The 14451-nt window shown below is 45.2% G+C and overlaps 1 protein-coding gene across 2 annotated transcripts in view; it reads right to left on the reverse strand.

Annotated features, from left to right (window-relative positions):
- Positions 1-14451, reverse strand: part of LOC110489888 (transcription activator GLI3) — a 130254-nt gene that overhangs the window by 62958 nt on the left and 52845 nt on the right. The gene's annotated exons all lie outside the window — the stretch shown is intronic.

Raw genomic sequence — 14451 nt, forward strand, 5'->3', positions numbered from 1 at the left:
ACACAAAGACTAACACTGAGGAACAACCACTGAGGGAATTGGGAGAAAAATGGAGGATGCGTTTGGAAGCAGGGAAATGATTCGTCACAACTGTCTGAAAGAAGTGGGAGGCTGTCTAATTCCTCATATAAAACATTAAAACATTTGCATAATATCAGCTCCCAAGCACTTGGCTATTTTTACCCCGAGAGAGAAGCTGCTGAATTTTTGCCGGGGCAGGAAACACACAACTACAGAAGTTCAAGTATCCTCACCTCAATTGCACCCTCTATCCCAGGGTTCCCCAAATGACGCCCCCCGCAGGTGATTTTAATTGGCCGCACAAGTTTTCAGAACAAAAAATAAATAACAAATGCACTACTGGTCAAAAGTTTTAGAACACCTACTCATTCAAGTGTTTTTCTTTATTTGTACTATTTTCCACATTGAAGAATGATAGTGAAGACATAATTATTAAATAACACATATGGAATCATGTAGTAACCAGAAAAGTCTTAAACAAATCAAAATATATTTTATATTTGAGATTCTTTGTTGACAGCTTTGCACAGTCTTGGCATTCTCTCATCCAGCTTCATGACGGAGTCACCTGGAATGCATTTCAATTAACAGGTGTGCCTTCCTCAAAGTTCATGTGTGGAATTTCTTTCTTTCTTAATGCGTTTGAGCCAATCAATTGTGTTGTGACAACGTATGGGGGGGTATATATGGTACAAGACCAAGTCCATATTATGACAAGAATGGCTCAAATAAGCAAAGAGAAACGACAGTCCATCATTACTTTAAGACATGAAGGTCAGTCAATACGGAAAATTTCAAGAACTTTGAAAGTTTCTTCAAGTGCAGTCGCAAAAACCATCAAGCACTACGAAGAAACTGGCTCTCATGAGGACCGCCACAGGAATGGAAGACCCAGAGTTACCTCTGTTGCAGAGGATACGTTCATTAACCTTTTGCATGTAGGGGGCAGAATTTTCGTTTTTGGCTACAAAACGTACCCATTTGAAACGGCCTATTTCTCAGCCCCAGAAACTAGAATATGCATTTGCAATATGCAATTGTCAGATTAGGATAGAAAACACTCTAAAGTTTCCAAAACTGTAAAAATATTGTCTGTGAGTATGACAGAACCTATATTGCAGGCGAAAACCTGAGGAAAATCCAATCAGGAAGTGCCTCTTATTTTGAAACCTCTCTGTTCCTATGCATGCCTATCCTCCATTTAAAGGGATATCAACCAGATTCCTTTTTCTATGGCTTCCCTAGGGTGTCAACAGTCTTTAGACATAGTTTCAGGCTTTTATTTTGAAAAATGAGCGTGACAGATCACATTGCATAAGTGGATAGGTGGGGGCTCTCAGAGTGAGTTTTGCGCTACAGAGTAAAGCGGACATTGTTTCTCCCGGTGTTATTGAAAAACCTACACACCCGGTTGATATATTATCGAATACGTATTTTAAAAACAACCTGAGGATTGATTATAAAAAACGTTTGACATGTTTCTGTGGACATTATGGATATTATTTGGAATATACGTCTGTGTTGTCGTGACCGCTCTTTCCTGTGGATTTCTGAACATAACGCGACAAACAAACAGAGGTATTTTGAGTATAAAAATAATCTTTATGGAACAAAAGGAACATTTGTTGTGTAACTGGGAGTCTCGTGAGTGAAAACATCCGAAGATCATCAAAGGTAAACGATTAATTTGATTGCTTTTCTGATTTTCGTGACCTAGCTACTTAATGCTTAGTGTACATAATGCTTTTCTTTGCTATCGATAAACTTACACAAATGCTTCGCTGTAAAGCATAATTTCAAAATCTGAGACGACAGGTGGATTAACAAAAGGCTAAGCTGTGTTTTGCAATATTGCACTTGTGATTTCATGAATATTAATATTTTTTTGTAATATTATTTGACTGTGGCGCTATGCTATTCAGCGGTTGCTGACGAAAATGATCCCGCTAACGGGATGGGTAGCGTCAAGAAGTTGAAGTTACCAGCCTCAGAAATTGCAGCCCAAATAAATGCTTCACAGAGTTCAAGTAACAGACACAACTCAACATCAACTGTTCAGAGGAGACTGCGTGAATTAGGCCTTCGTGGTAAATTGCTGCAAAGAAATCGCTACTAAAGGACACCAATGAGAAGAAGAGACTTGATTGGGCCAAGAAACACGAGCAATGGACATTAGACCGGTGGAAATTTGACCTTTGGTTTGGATTATTGGATCCAACCGCCGTGTCTTTGTGAGACGCTGTGTGGGTGAACGGATGATCTCCGCATGTGTATTTCCCACCGTAACGCATGGAGGAGGAGGTGTTATGGTGTGGGGGTGCTTTGCTGGTGACACTGTGATTTATTTAGAATTCAAGGCACTCTTAACCAGCATGGCCACCACAGCATTTTGCAGCATTACGCCTGCTCATCTGGTTTGGGCTTAGTGGGACTATCATTTGTTTTTCAACAGGACAATGACCCAACACACCTGGAGGCTGTGTAAGGGCTATTTTACCAAGAAGGAGAGTGGTGGAGTGCTGCATCAGATGACCTGGCTTCCACAATCCACTGACCTCAACCAAATTGAGATGGTTTGGGATGAGTCGGACCGCACAGCGAAGGAAAAGCAGCCAACAAGTGCTCAGCATATGTGACCCGATTCAGGAAACTAGGCGTATGCCACAAGTCACGAGTTCACAGGAGAGCCCTTTGAATGTAAAACTCTTTTTTTTTAACTAGCCATGATTGGCTGAGATAATTAGTGTGTTGGACATTCTGAGAGAGGAGTTCAGATTGGTCTGCCATATAGAAGGCTTCTGTCTATTTAAGCTCATCAGTCTGTGTTGGTAATCCTGTCGAACAAAGCTTTTTTATGTGTTGTGTAGTGGAGCTGCATAAGTGTTGCTCTCTACTTTCCGGAGGATCAAGTTTTAAAATCAGTGGAATTGGAGTATGATAGCTAAAGAGATGGAGAAAACACCTGTCACCGGATTACATCTTCAAACTAAGGGCAACCATGGTACGGCATTCCTGACAGGTCGACGTGTCCATCATGCATGATGATGTATACAGGTAAGATAGCTAGCAACATTTTCAGATATTACATGTTTCTATTTTGACAGAAAGTGGTTTCATTTCAAGCTAAAGTGTACTATTAGCTATCTAGCTAACGTTCGCTGGCTGGCTCCCTAGCTGACGTTATAATTTATTTCCCCGAGCCGCTTGCTTTTCTAGTTAGAGCCTAATGTTAGCTAGCTAACATTGAACCTGGTTGGTTAGCTCCCAGCACTGTGGCATTGTTTGCACTGTTCATTGTTGTTTAACTAGATAACGTTAGCTGGCTGGCTCGTTAGCTAACGATACGTGATGTGTGTACAACTCCCATTGAATATGGCCTGGTGTCAGTAAACGTCTGCAAAGAAATAGTAATGCAATTGTTGCCAGCAGAGCTGATTAGGCTGTTTTCATGTTATTCAGAGGTAAACAAATCATCGTCAAGTGTGGGCTCCGACGCTGAAGGAGTGTAGACAAAAAAGAGCTCTTCACTAGATACCAAAACATTAAAAGGCCATTTTCTCAAAAGTGAGTTTACAAGTTGATCAACTTTCAAAGCAGAATGACTTTCCCATTGTTCCTCAAATGCAGTGTATGATATACCATTTTGTAGCTCTGAGTCTCTACTTTTATCCAATGTAAAAAACACCATTTAAAATTTTGCTACGTAAGACCGAATCCAGGCGTTGAGTCACATATGTGCAAACTCCTTCAAGACTATTGGAAAAGCATTCCAGGTGAAGCTGGTTGAGAGAATGCTAAGAGTGTGCAAATCTGTCATCAAGGCAAAGTGTGGCTATTTGAAAAATCTCAAATATAAAATGTATTTGGATTTGTTTAACACTTTTTTGGTTACTACATGATTCCACATGTGCTATTTCATAGTTTTGATGTCTTCACTATTATTCTACAATGTAGAAAATAGTACAAATAAAGAAAAACCCTTGAATGAGTAGGTGTTTAAAGCATTTGACCGGTAGTGTATATTTTTGGGGGGATATAAAAGACTGTAAACACACCAGAAAATCAGCTCCAAGTGATTTTAATTTTGGAAATCTGTTCCAAAGTATTCCCACACTTAATAAAGAGATACTGTGTATGTGATTGTATACAAATGTAAGCAAGGTTTGAAATTATTATGTTTTAGTCAAATATTATATCTGTTTGTACTTCTTGCAGCCAATTTGCAGTTGACAAATGATTTGTAATTATGTTCCAACCCCCTGACCATCCGCTCAAGAAGATATCGGCCCGCCGCTGAATCTAGTTGATGATCCCTGCTCTATCCTATGGTATATAATCCCATTCCAGCTAGTGCTGGAATGTTGTGTTTTGAACACATCATACTGTATATCCATTGTAAGACAAGTTCAAACATGGGCTATGTCTATGTGAGTGCATCTTGCCCATACTACCCGAGGGGCTACTTGAAACCCTACCCTTTTAAAAGTGGAAGGGATTAAATCACACACCCACATACACTACCATTCAAAAGTTTGGGGTCACTTAGAAATGTCCTGGTTTTTGAAAGAAAAGCATTTTTTTTTTGTACAATAAAATAACATCAAATTGATCAGAAATACAGTGTAGACATTGTTAATGTTGTAAATGACTATAGTAGCTGGAAATGGCTGGTTTTTAATGGAATATATACATAGGCAAATTATCAGCAACCATCACTCCTGTGATCCAATGGCACGTTGTGTTAGCTAATCCAAGTTGATCAATATAAGGGGCTAATTGATCATTAGAAAACCCTTTTGCAATTATGCTAGCACAGCTGAAAACTGTTGTGCTAATTAAAGAAGCAATAAAACTGGCCTTCTTTAGACTAGTTGAGTATCTGGAGCAATGATCAATTTTATTTTATGTTATTTTAATGGATATGTGCTTTTCTGTCAAAAACAAGGACATTTCTAAGTGACCCCAAACTTTTGAATGGTAGTGTACATGAACACAGAAACACACACACACACACAAACATACATAGAGTCACATCACAATAGAAAAGCCTGTCTGCAGACCTGTAGACAGTGAGTCTTTATCTGTGAGCAGGCGCCTGAACTGGCAGAACACAGTCAAACAGCGAGGGGAGGAGGGGGCTTCGTGATAGGATGTGTTTTTAGTGTGTAAACATCTGGCGCCCGTGTGCCAGCAGGAGGATGGGCAGGCAGCCAGGCAGCCAGGGGAGTGGTGCCCAACAGCTGGATCTAGTTGTGCCCCCTGGTCAATGCCAAATACAGGGCCCACTGCTGGGCAACAACACCGAGAGGTTTATCCCCCCCCTGGCCCCGTCCGACTTGCTGTTCTACCTCAAAAATCACTGCTTTGACACTATCTACCCTTAACAATCACTACTTAAACACTACCTCAACACACACTACCTCAACACACACTACCTCAACACACACTACCTCAACACTCCTTATTAATACATGACTTACAGCTTGGCCACCTGCCCTGCCCCTGATCAAGCAACAGGGCACAACTCAGACAGGCCTTGTTTAGTGGAATTGCAGGGCTTGCATGTCTTAAAAGAGAAGTGTGTTGAGTTGCATTACGTTTCATGTAAGCAGACAGCCATAAATCAGATGCATCCCGGTGAATAGATTAGGAATGTTTGCTATGATTGCACACCAGTTATAATAATAAATAATGGCTTGCACTGTAAAGCAAAATAGAGTGTATAGTGGTCTTAACATGTCTTAACGTGGAAACGGATACTTTGATCACGAGGCTCAAAACACATGCTATGGAACAAGTCTGTAATAGTCACACAAAAAAAACGTTCCATTGTATTACGCAAATGTGAAAAATCCTTTGAAATGAACTTGTTTTTGTAAGAAAGACAAGAAAGCAAAGAGACGTGCTAGCTAAATACCTACTGTAGCAGCACTCTGGCACTGTGTTTGACCTCTGAGTATCTGTCTCTTTGATAGCTTCCTTCTGATGACTCATGTTTAGCCTGGTCTTCTCTGAACGAGAGGAGGTAAAAGGGTGGAATCTGCTCTCACTTGTGTTTACCTAACAACTCTTAGCTCCGATGCACTAAGCAGCATAGGTTTGCTAGGGTCTCTAAGCCATATCCTTGACCGCTCATGTCAAACCCTGGGCTGTAACTTCAACCCGTGAGGCAGGAGAGAGGTCTATGGAGGGTCTATAGAGATTTTCAGACTGCAGAACCTCTCCTTCGTTGACCTCTCCTCCACCCCTCCTCCAGACTGACTGCGTGCTACAGCTCCTCTTACACCACCTCCCTTCTCACCTCCCCCATCCTCCCTCACCTCCTCCTTCACTATATCTGCCGCTCTACTCTAGATTACCCAGATCCCCCCTCTGTTTATCCCTCTGGAGCGGCTCACTCAACACACCCCTGTCCCCCCCCCCTGCTTCTTCTCCTCTTCCCCCCCCCCTTCATCGGTCTCCTCTCCTCCCGCCCTCCCTTCTGGTGTCAGCCCACAGTCCTCCTTCGCCTCAGCAGTCAGCAGTCGATTAGGGGAGCTGGTTTATTTGAATCCCTGTCTGAAGTTTACTTTAGCAGGGCCTCTATCTAAATAGGCTCTGCCACCTCTTTTTACCCCATGCCACACTACCTCCATTAGGCAGGCTAACAGCCTTGTGTGCCACTTGAGGGAATGTATGCAGTGCCGAGAACAAGGGAAAAGACAGATAGAGAGAGAGGGAGAGAGAGAGAGAGAGAGAGAGAGAGAGAGGGAGGGAGGGAGGGAGAGAGAGAGAGAGAGAGATAGAGAGAGATAGAGAGAGAGAGAGAGAGAGAGAGGGCGAGAGAGATAGAGCCCGGGAGAGAGAGAGAGAGAGAGAGAGAGAGAGAGAGAGAGAGAGAGAGAGGTGGAGGGAGAGAGAGAGAGAGAGAGAGAGAGAGCCCGGGAGAGAGAGAGAGAGAGAGAGAGAGAGAGAGAGAGAGAGAGAGAGAGAGAGAGCGAGCTCCATCCCACAATCCATCACCACTGTCTCCTGTGGGGACTACTTTGTTGACTCTGGGAGTAAATTGCCCCTGCTCTTCTGGATATTCACTGCATGTATTCCGGGGCCTCTTTAGAATACAGACACAGCTGGGAGAGTTAATGCGCGTGTCACAGCTTTGAGCGTCCCCACCGCTGCTGCCACAACACCACTGTATGGACTAGCATTCCATAGGAGAGAGTGTAATGTGTATGCATTTGCCCCAACTGCACAGAGGTCCTATAACCGCCCATGGCAATGTGAGTATGATTAAGTAAACCATTATAGGGTAAACGCAGAACTCTGCATCCAAAATGGCACCTTATTCCCTATTTAGTGCACTAGTTTTTGCCCGGGGCACATAGGGTGGTCAAAAGTAGTGCACCATATAGGGACAAGTGTGCCATTTGAGACACATCCTGTACTATACCAACCAAATACAGTACGTCCCTAACAGGCTGAAATCCTCAGAAATAATGGGCACAGTCTGGCAACTTTTGCTTTGGGGGAAAGGAAATTATCAAAATGTATCAATTTGAGTACATTTCCAAAACCGCAACTCAACAGCAATTCATCACTAACCAGTACCAAATAAGTCTCACATTCTTTTGAAGTATTTTAATGACCCTGAATAACTTTGCATAAGAGCAGTATTCATTTTTCGTTTCATATTTTTTTTAGGGACGGAACTCATTAAGACGTGATTACAAATGGGTGTGTAATGAAAGGACAATTAGTTGGCGACTTTGACCAGACTCATTAGTTGTAATTCTAGCACAAACACACTGTTACCGAGGACCAAAAGCCTTCTGCTTCCCCTTCGTTAAGAAGGGGATGATAATTACTTTGTCTTTTATTGGACACATAAAAGGGTTTTTAAAGAGGAGGGGGGTTGAGAGAATAAAGCCTAAAGCAGATCGTTCTAGTGGTTTCTTATTAGCTCATGTATTCCCTCAATGTAAGGTCTAGTAAGGTCTAGAGTATGGCTATAGTTTGTGTGTTGCCGCGCTTGAAAATAATCTGAAGAGTCAACCATACTCTCACCGAATTTGAACCGCAATTTCACATAAACAATGTCCCCCGTGTTACCTCTTCAGAAGGTTGACGACTAGTCATAAGGGGAGATTCCTCCTGTCCCGTACTGACTGCTCCCGGCTCTCCTCCAGCGCTGTGCCTGCGTCCCGAATGGCGCCCCTGAGTCGCGCCCCCCAAATGGCTCCCTATTCCCGACACAGTGCACTACTTTTGACCAGGGCACTAAAATAGGGAAAAGGGAGCCCATTGGGACGCGCGCACACTGTGTCATCCGCAGCCTGACACTGAGGAAGAACAGTCATCCAGAACCCACCGAGTCTCCTCCGCTCCTCCATGCTCTGGTGCAAAAGCACAAAGACGCACTGACAGATTGTCATAACCGACTGAAGCGGAGTGAGAAAAGGGGCTGCTGCCGGGGCCTGCTCTGCTCCACAGGTTTGTGAATGGGTAATGTGGAACATATGACAGCGGCGCTGGGCCTGCAGCACTGCCAGGTTTCATTACACCACTTCTCTCCTCGCTCATGATCTCAACACTCAGGCACGCCGCCTTCACCGCTGCCCGGAGCCAGATGATGACTGACGAGCGAGTGGGAGAGCGCTGGCTTAGTTGAGCGCGTGAGAGATGCTCGTTGAGGGCGCGTGCGCGTATGACCGACTACGAGTCACGGCATGTGGACGTGAATGAGTGAGCGCGTGTACGTCTACGTGACGTTAGGTTCACAAAAACCCCCTCTGCGGCCCCTACAATCCCCTCGCCTTCTCTCAACTCCACAAACTGTGTGACGCCGACCCTTCCCTCGCAAAACACCTCCACGTGATCGAGGATCACACCAGCACACCTGGGTCTCTGTTCGGCTACAACTGTTCACATGAAGGGAACCCCATGCGGACTGTGTCAACATCGCGAGGAGTGTGTGTGATGTCGGAGGTTGTTGTTTAGGATGGAGGGCTGCGGAACGTCCCCATCGCCTCCAGATCAATCCCTCGCCCCCTGCACCACTGCTCTAGTTGTTTGCTTGTGTTTGCTTCCACTGAGACCTCAAGCTGTTTTCAACATGTAAATAACACATTCCCGGGGACTGTTCGGCTCAGCTCAGTGGGAGTTCCTGTTGACTTTTGGAGCGTTTTGCTGAATTACTGTCCCAGATTGTTGCACGTCTAATGGGCTAATTACCGCTGTATAAATTAGCCTAATGCTCTCGCTGTGCTGAGGCTCTCTGCAGTACTGTACGAGGTGTGTGAGCGGCCTAGACTCAGCACAACAGCTAGTGTGCGTGTGGGTGTGTTTTCGTGGGTGTGCGTGTGTGTTTGACTGGGGAGAAAACAGATCCTTTACTCAGCAAAGACTAACTGTGAGAGAGAAGACAAGGCAAGAGGGTAGAGGTTAAATAAAAGAAGTGTGTTTAAAGTGTTGGCTTGCCAATCTCTCTGCCATTCATCATCGGGAGAAACGTTGGCAGATTGCACTTTCTCCTTTCCCAGTAAATCAATACACTTCTCTTCTTCCGCTCTCGTTACCTCCTTTTTCTCTCGCTGTCTCAAAGAAGCAAAGAACGTTCTAGTTTACACTGCATAAGTCACTCTGTGCAGGGTCTTTTGGTGTTGTGCCTATGTATTGCTGACAGTTCCTTACATACTGGGGCATATAGTGTAGATGTTTTTAAACCAACCAGGAAGCAGGGTAGAGATGAGGGTTGAGATTAGGCAGTGAATATGTTTGGTCAAAGCAATTTACCCTCCCTTATTCCCCCTACCCCCATACTCCTCTTACCCCCTACCCCCGTACTCCTCTTACCCCATACCGCCTACCCCCGTACTCCTCTTACCCCCTACCCCGTACTCCTGCTACCCCACCCCAAATAGCATAATGGAAGTCCTGCATCGGCAAGACATTTACCAAGTGGAGTCAATCTTAACAAATTGCGCTCCCAGTGAGAGCCCTCGCTTTGTCTCAGAATGGAGCTACACACGTACCACTCTCCGCGAACTGTACCCCTACACCAGCTCCCCTGACATACCTTCCTTCCTTCCCTCCCTCCTTTTCTCCCTCCATGCCAGCACAGAGCAGCAGAGTAGAAGTTGAGGCTATTTTGTGGGGTCCTCTGCAGAGAGCCAATCTATCTACTGCATTTGGTGAATTCCTACAGATTGCGGGGGGGGGGGGGGGGCAGAACAAAGCGCATTGCGCCGGTACGCCCTCCTCTTTCTCCTCCTCCCCCTTTTCCTCCCTTTCCTTCCCCACCCTCCTCCTTCTCCCCCTTCCCAGCCGGGTAGAGATTTACACTGCACTAAACTCCTGTCTCTCTCTCTCTCTCTGCCTCTCTCACTCCCATCTCCATCTCTCCCATCTCTCTCCCACTCTCTCTCTGCATAGTGCCTGGTCCCCCGAGCAGCCAGTCCAAACAATGATACATCTCGCAGTGGAAAGGAAATGACTTAAACCTCAGGTTAACTCAACAGGCCCATGCTCTACACATATTTGTGTTTTATTCCCATGTGATTTATGGTGGTTCGAGACTATCCTATTTTCAGATCTGTGTTGTTTTTAAGGCCCATGTTTAAGTATTTAACCCCAGTGAATAAATAAAGAGGAACATTTTGCGCCAGACCATTCACTAAACATTTATTTTAAGCATGGCTAATGCATGGTGTATACAGTATATAGCACCATACAGTATATGATTAAATAAAGTCACCCACAGCCTACCTCTGCAAATGAATCAACAAAACTCTTGGAGTGTCCTTAATGTCATAAGTTTTACTTGTGATTTCAACTTGAATGTGTTATTGTGTGTGTATGGTAATATCCATGTGGAGATCAGCAAACACTTGAAATAAGATAAGACAAGATGTCATTTTTTGTCTATTAGTGTAGAGAGATTAACCAATATTTTGTAAATAACTTATTGACCAACATTGGTTCAATTATTTGAATTCCATTTCGGTTGGGTTTTTTCTGTGAGCTCAATGCGCACATTGTGCAGTTTCTCTGTAGATAAATCAGATCAAGCCCATACTGTGCGATGGAGTAATGAGTTGTAGTTTCCAACAGGCCAATATTCCACATAGCTTAGCGCAGAAAACATGGTAATTAACTACAATGACCATAATCAATACCCCAGGCCTAGGTGTGAGGAGACATATTGCATTCTACAATATGAGGAGGACTAAAAATGCTTTTCAGTCTCACTGACTCACCCAATGATCAGCAGCTTGCTCGCTGGTGATGGCATATGAGAGAGAGAGAGAGAGAGAGAGAGAGAGAGAGAGAGAGAGAGAGAGAGAGAGGCTTATGTGCTTCTCTCTCTCTCTCTCGTTTTACTTTACAATATTTGGAATTTGATGCTTCTCTTTTCAGCAGGAGACATTTGCTTTCCAACCTGTGTTTTCCCGCGATTGTAAACTATTTGAAATATGGCGAAAGGCCCGTTTTGTCTGCATGCTGTTTGTTCACTGACATATTTGCTGTGCGTTCCCGACTGCAGGCCATGCCTCGTTATTGGGTTACACACTACAGCTAGGCTATTTTTAAAAGAAGCTATTTCTCCTCTGTGGCAAAATGTTAGGCTTTCTCATGGTGTCGTAGGCTATTCTGAATGATTTCATTTCTTTCTGAACAGACAGCAGTAACTCCCGAGTGGCGCAGCGGACCAAGGCACAGTGCTAGAGGCGTCACTACAGACCCTGGTTAGATTCCAAGCTGTATCACAACCAGCCGTGATTGGGAGTCCCATAGGGCGGCGCACAATTGGCCCAGCGTCGCCCGGGTTTGGGTTTGGTCGGGATAGGCCGTCATTGTAAATAAGAACTTGTTAACTGACTTGCCTAGTTAAATAAAGGTTAAATATATATATTTTTTAATAAAAACTCGAACTTTGGCAAATTTATTTACATTTATCAGACGTGCTGCAGCTCCTCCAGAAGCGTTTGTGTGGCTCTATAAGGAAATAAATGATGAAGTGCAATGCTGGAGAGATGAGAGTTCGCAGGAGGGTTGTGTTTATTCAAATTTTTACATTGCAAAAAGTGACATTTATATTTAATGCCATTAGAGGTACCGAATCCGGCCAAATAGGTTCCGGAAGGAAACAGTCCAAAACTAAGCCTGATCCTGTTCTGGCTCCTGCCTATAGCCCCCCATATCTCAACAGTGCAGCTCCACCGTGGGCCCCACGGCAGGTCATATTGGGGCTGACCCAGCATGACAGCGTGTATAAGTGTAACCCTGCCTGACTCTGTGAGAGTCAGTGACTGTGAGGCTAATAACACACAGACCTGGTACGGCAGGGGAAAGAGGCACCTCAATTCTAACCCACGCAGAGTGAGGCTAGCTAGTGAGCAGGGTTGGGATTCAACAAGGCATTGGTCAGCGTGACTGGTCACTGTGGCCCGGGGCCATTCAAGTTGACATCCACATGTGTTATGAAAGAACAGGACAGCGTAGGAAATAGCGTAAGTGGCAAATAAAATAAACGAGTAACTAAACTATACTTTTATCTATTCCTCTCATTAGTTATGTAAATGTGTTGATTTGTTGTTCGCTCCGACAGAATTCTTCATTTATTACACGTGATATTTAGGATTCAGGATTCAAGAATGCAATACTTTAGGCCCAGGAATTAGATTTAGTGCATCTCGTTAATGTAGTGCACCTGCATGTTGCAGACACAGTCTACATATTTTCAATTATGAGTGTCTACTCTCTTAGAAAAAAGGGCTCCAAGAGGGTTCTTCGGCTGTCCCCATAGGAAAATCCTTTATTTCATGTTTTTATTTATTTCTCCTATGGGGACAGCACTTTTTTTGGTCACACCACGCGGTGTAGAGCAGAGAGAAACCCAGGGCCGTGTCCCAAATGGCACCATATTCCCTATTTAGTTTACTTCTTTTGACCAGGGCTCTGGTCATAAGTAGGGCCCTATTTAGTAGATAGAGTACCATTTAGGTCGCAGCCCCAGTGTCACAGCAATCAGACAAATGACTGTCGGGTCTCAGGAGCAGACAGGGGTCGTCACCTCTGGCCAATTACAGCCCTCGCTCTCCCTCGCCGCACAGCAACTGTAACTCTCTGACTCTCTTCATTTCTCCCTCTCACACGCACTCTTCGGTCTTTCTCTGTCTCTCTCCCCATAGGCCGACATCTCTGTCTCTCTTACCTTCTCTGTCGCTCATATTTTCCTCTTCCTCTCTTCGCCCTCTTCCTCTCTTCCTCTCTCTCTCTCCCCCTTCTCTCTTTGTCTCTTACTCAAAGCAGGGCCTGATCTCTCCCGACTCCCTCCTCCCAAAAACAAGGATAACTTGTAATCCATTTACTACACCCCTGTCAACAAATTCCCCCCAAAATAATCCTAAAAGACTTACAACCAGAGCTAGGTACTATCAAGGGAACGGAGGGCGAGAGAGAGGAGAGAGAGCACACATGGGGCAGGGAAGGAGTGATAGCACTGAGAGAAAAGAAAAGGAGAGCAGAACATACAGTACTGTACACAGGGGAGTGAGGAAGGGGTAGAAGAGAGCAGAGAGGAGTAGAACTTGGTGTCACAGTGATTTTTTTGTTGGTCTTTTGTCACGCAGGTGGCGCCTCTGGGGGTCCCTATGGCCTCGGTGGCTGTGGCTGACAGACAAACGGGGCACCGTGTAAAACCTTAAAGAGGATTAACCCTGCCGGAGTGATTTAATGAGACCTGAACGTGGCGGGCACCGGAGAGCCCCGCTGATTGAACCGGGCCAGAGAGTCTGGCTCCCAGCGGCCCAACAGGCCCCAGCCGCACCGCTCAGCCTGCTCACACTGAGTCACATCAAAGCCGCCCCGGCTGGGGGAGTCGAGCTGAGGAGAGGGGGGGGGAGAGAGACGAGGAAAGAGAGGGGGGGGGGCCTGGACGGAGGAATCCCTTATCTCCTCCTGAGAGGATGCTGCTCTGCAGAGCGAGATTGTCTGGAGCTGCCACCTGTCCCAGCCATCTTTGAAGGCAACACTAAGCCTATGATGGGCCTGACCTCCTCGAGCTCCCATTCTTTTATGTCTCTCTTCATTTTCTGCTTTGTTACCCCCCCCCCCCTACTCCTCTCTCCTTCTCCAGTCTCACTCTCGCCTCACTGGCACTTCTTCTCACACCCGTTTTTGCACTTCCATCTCTCTTACTGACTCTCTCTCTCTCTCTTTCTTCCTCTCTCCTGTCCTCCTCCTCTCTCTCGTCTCGCTCTTCTGTAAGTCTCTCCCCTGTGGTACAGGCAAGAGGATGTACTGTCGTCTACTTATTTGCTCCAGCCTCAACAGAGGTAACAGAGCTGAGAGGAAACATGTTAATTACCCAGCATGCCTCAGCCCTCTCCTCCTGTAGAACAATAGGTACAGTCCGTCCTCGGGAGAGATGGAGAGATGAAAGCGAGGGAG

This window comes from Oncorhynchus mykiss, chromosome 15 (genome assembly GCF_057628025.1).
Source record: "Oncorhynchus mykiss isolate SJ-2025 chromosome 15, ASM5762802v1, whole genome shotgun sequence".
Taxonomy (NCBI): domain Eukaryota; kingdom Metazoa; phylum Chordata; class Actinopteri; order Salmoniformes; family Salmonidae; genus Oncorhynchus; species Oncorhynchus mykiss.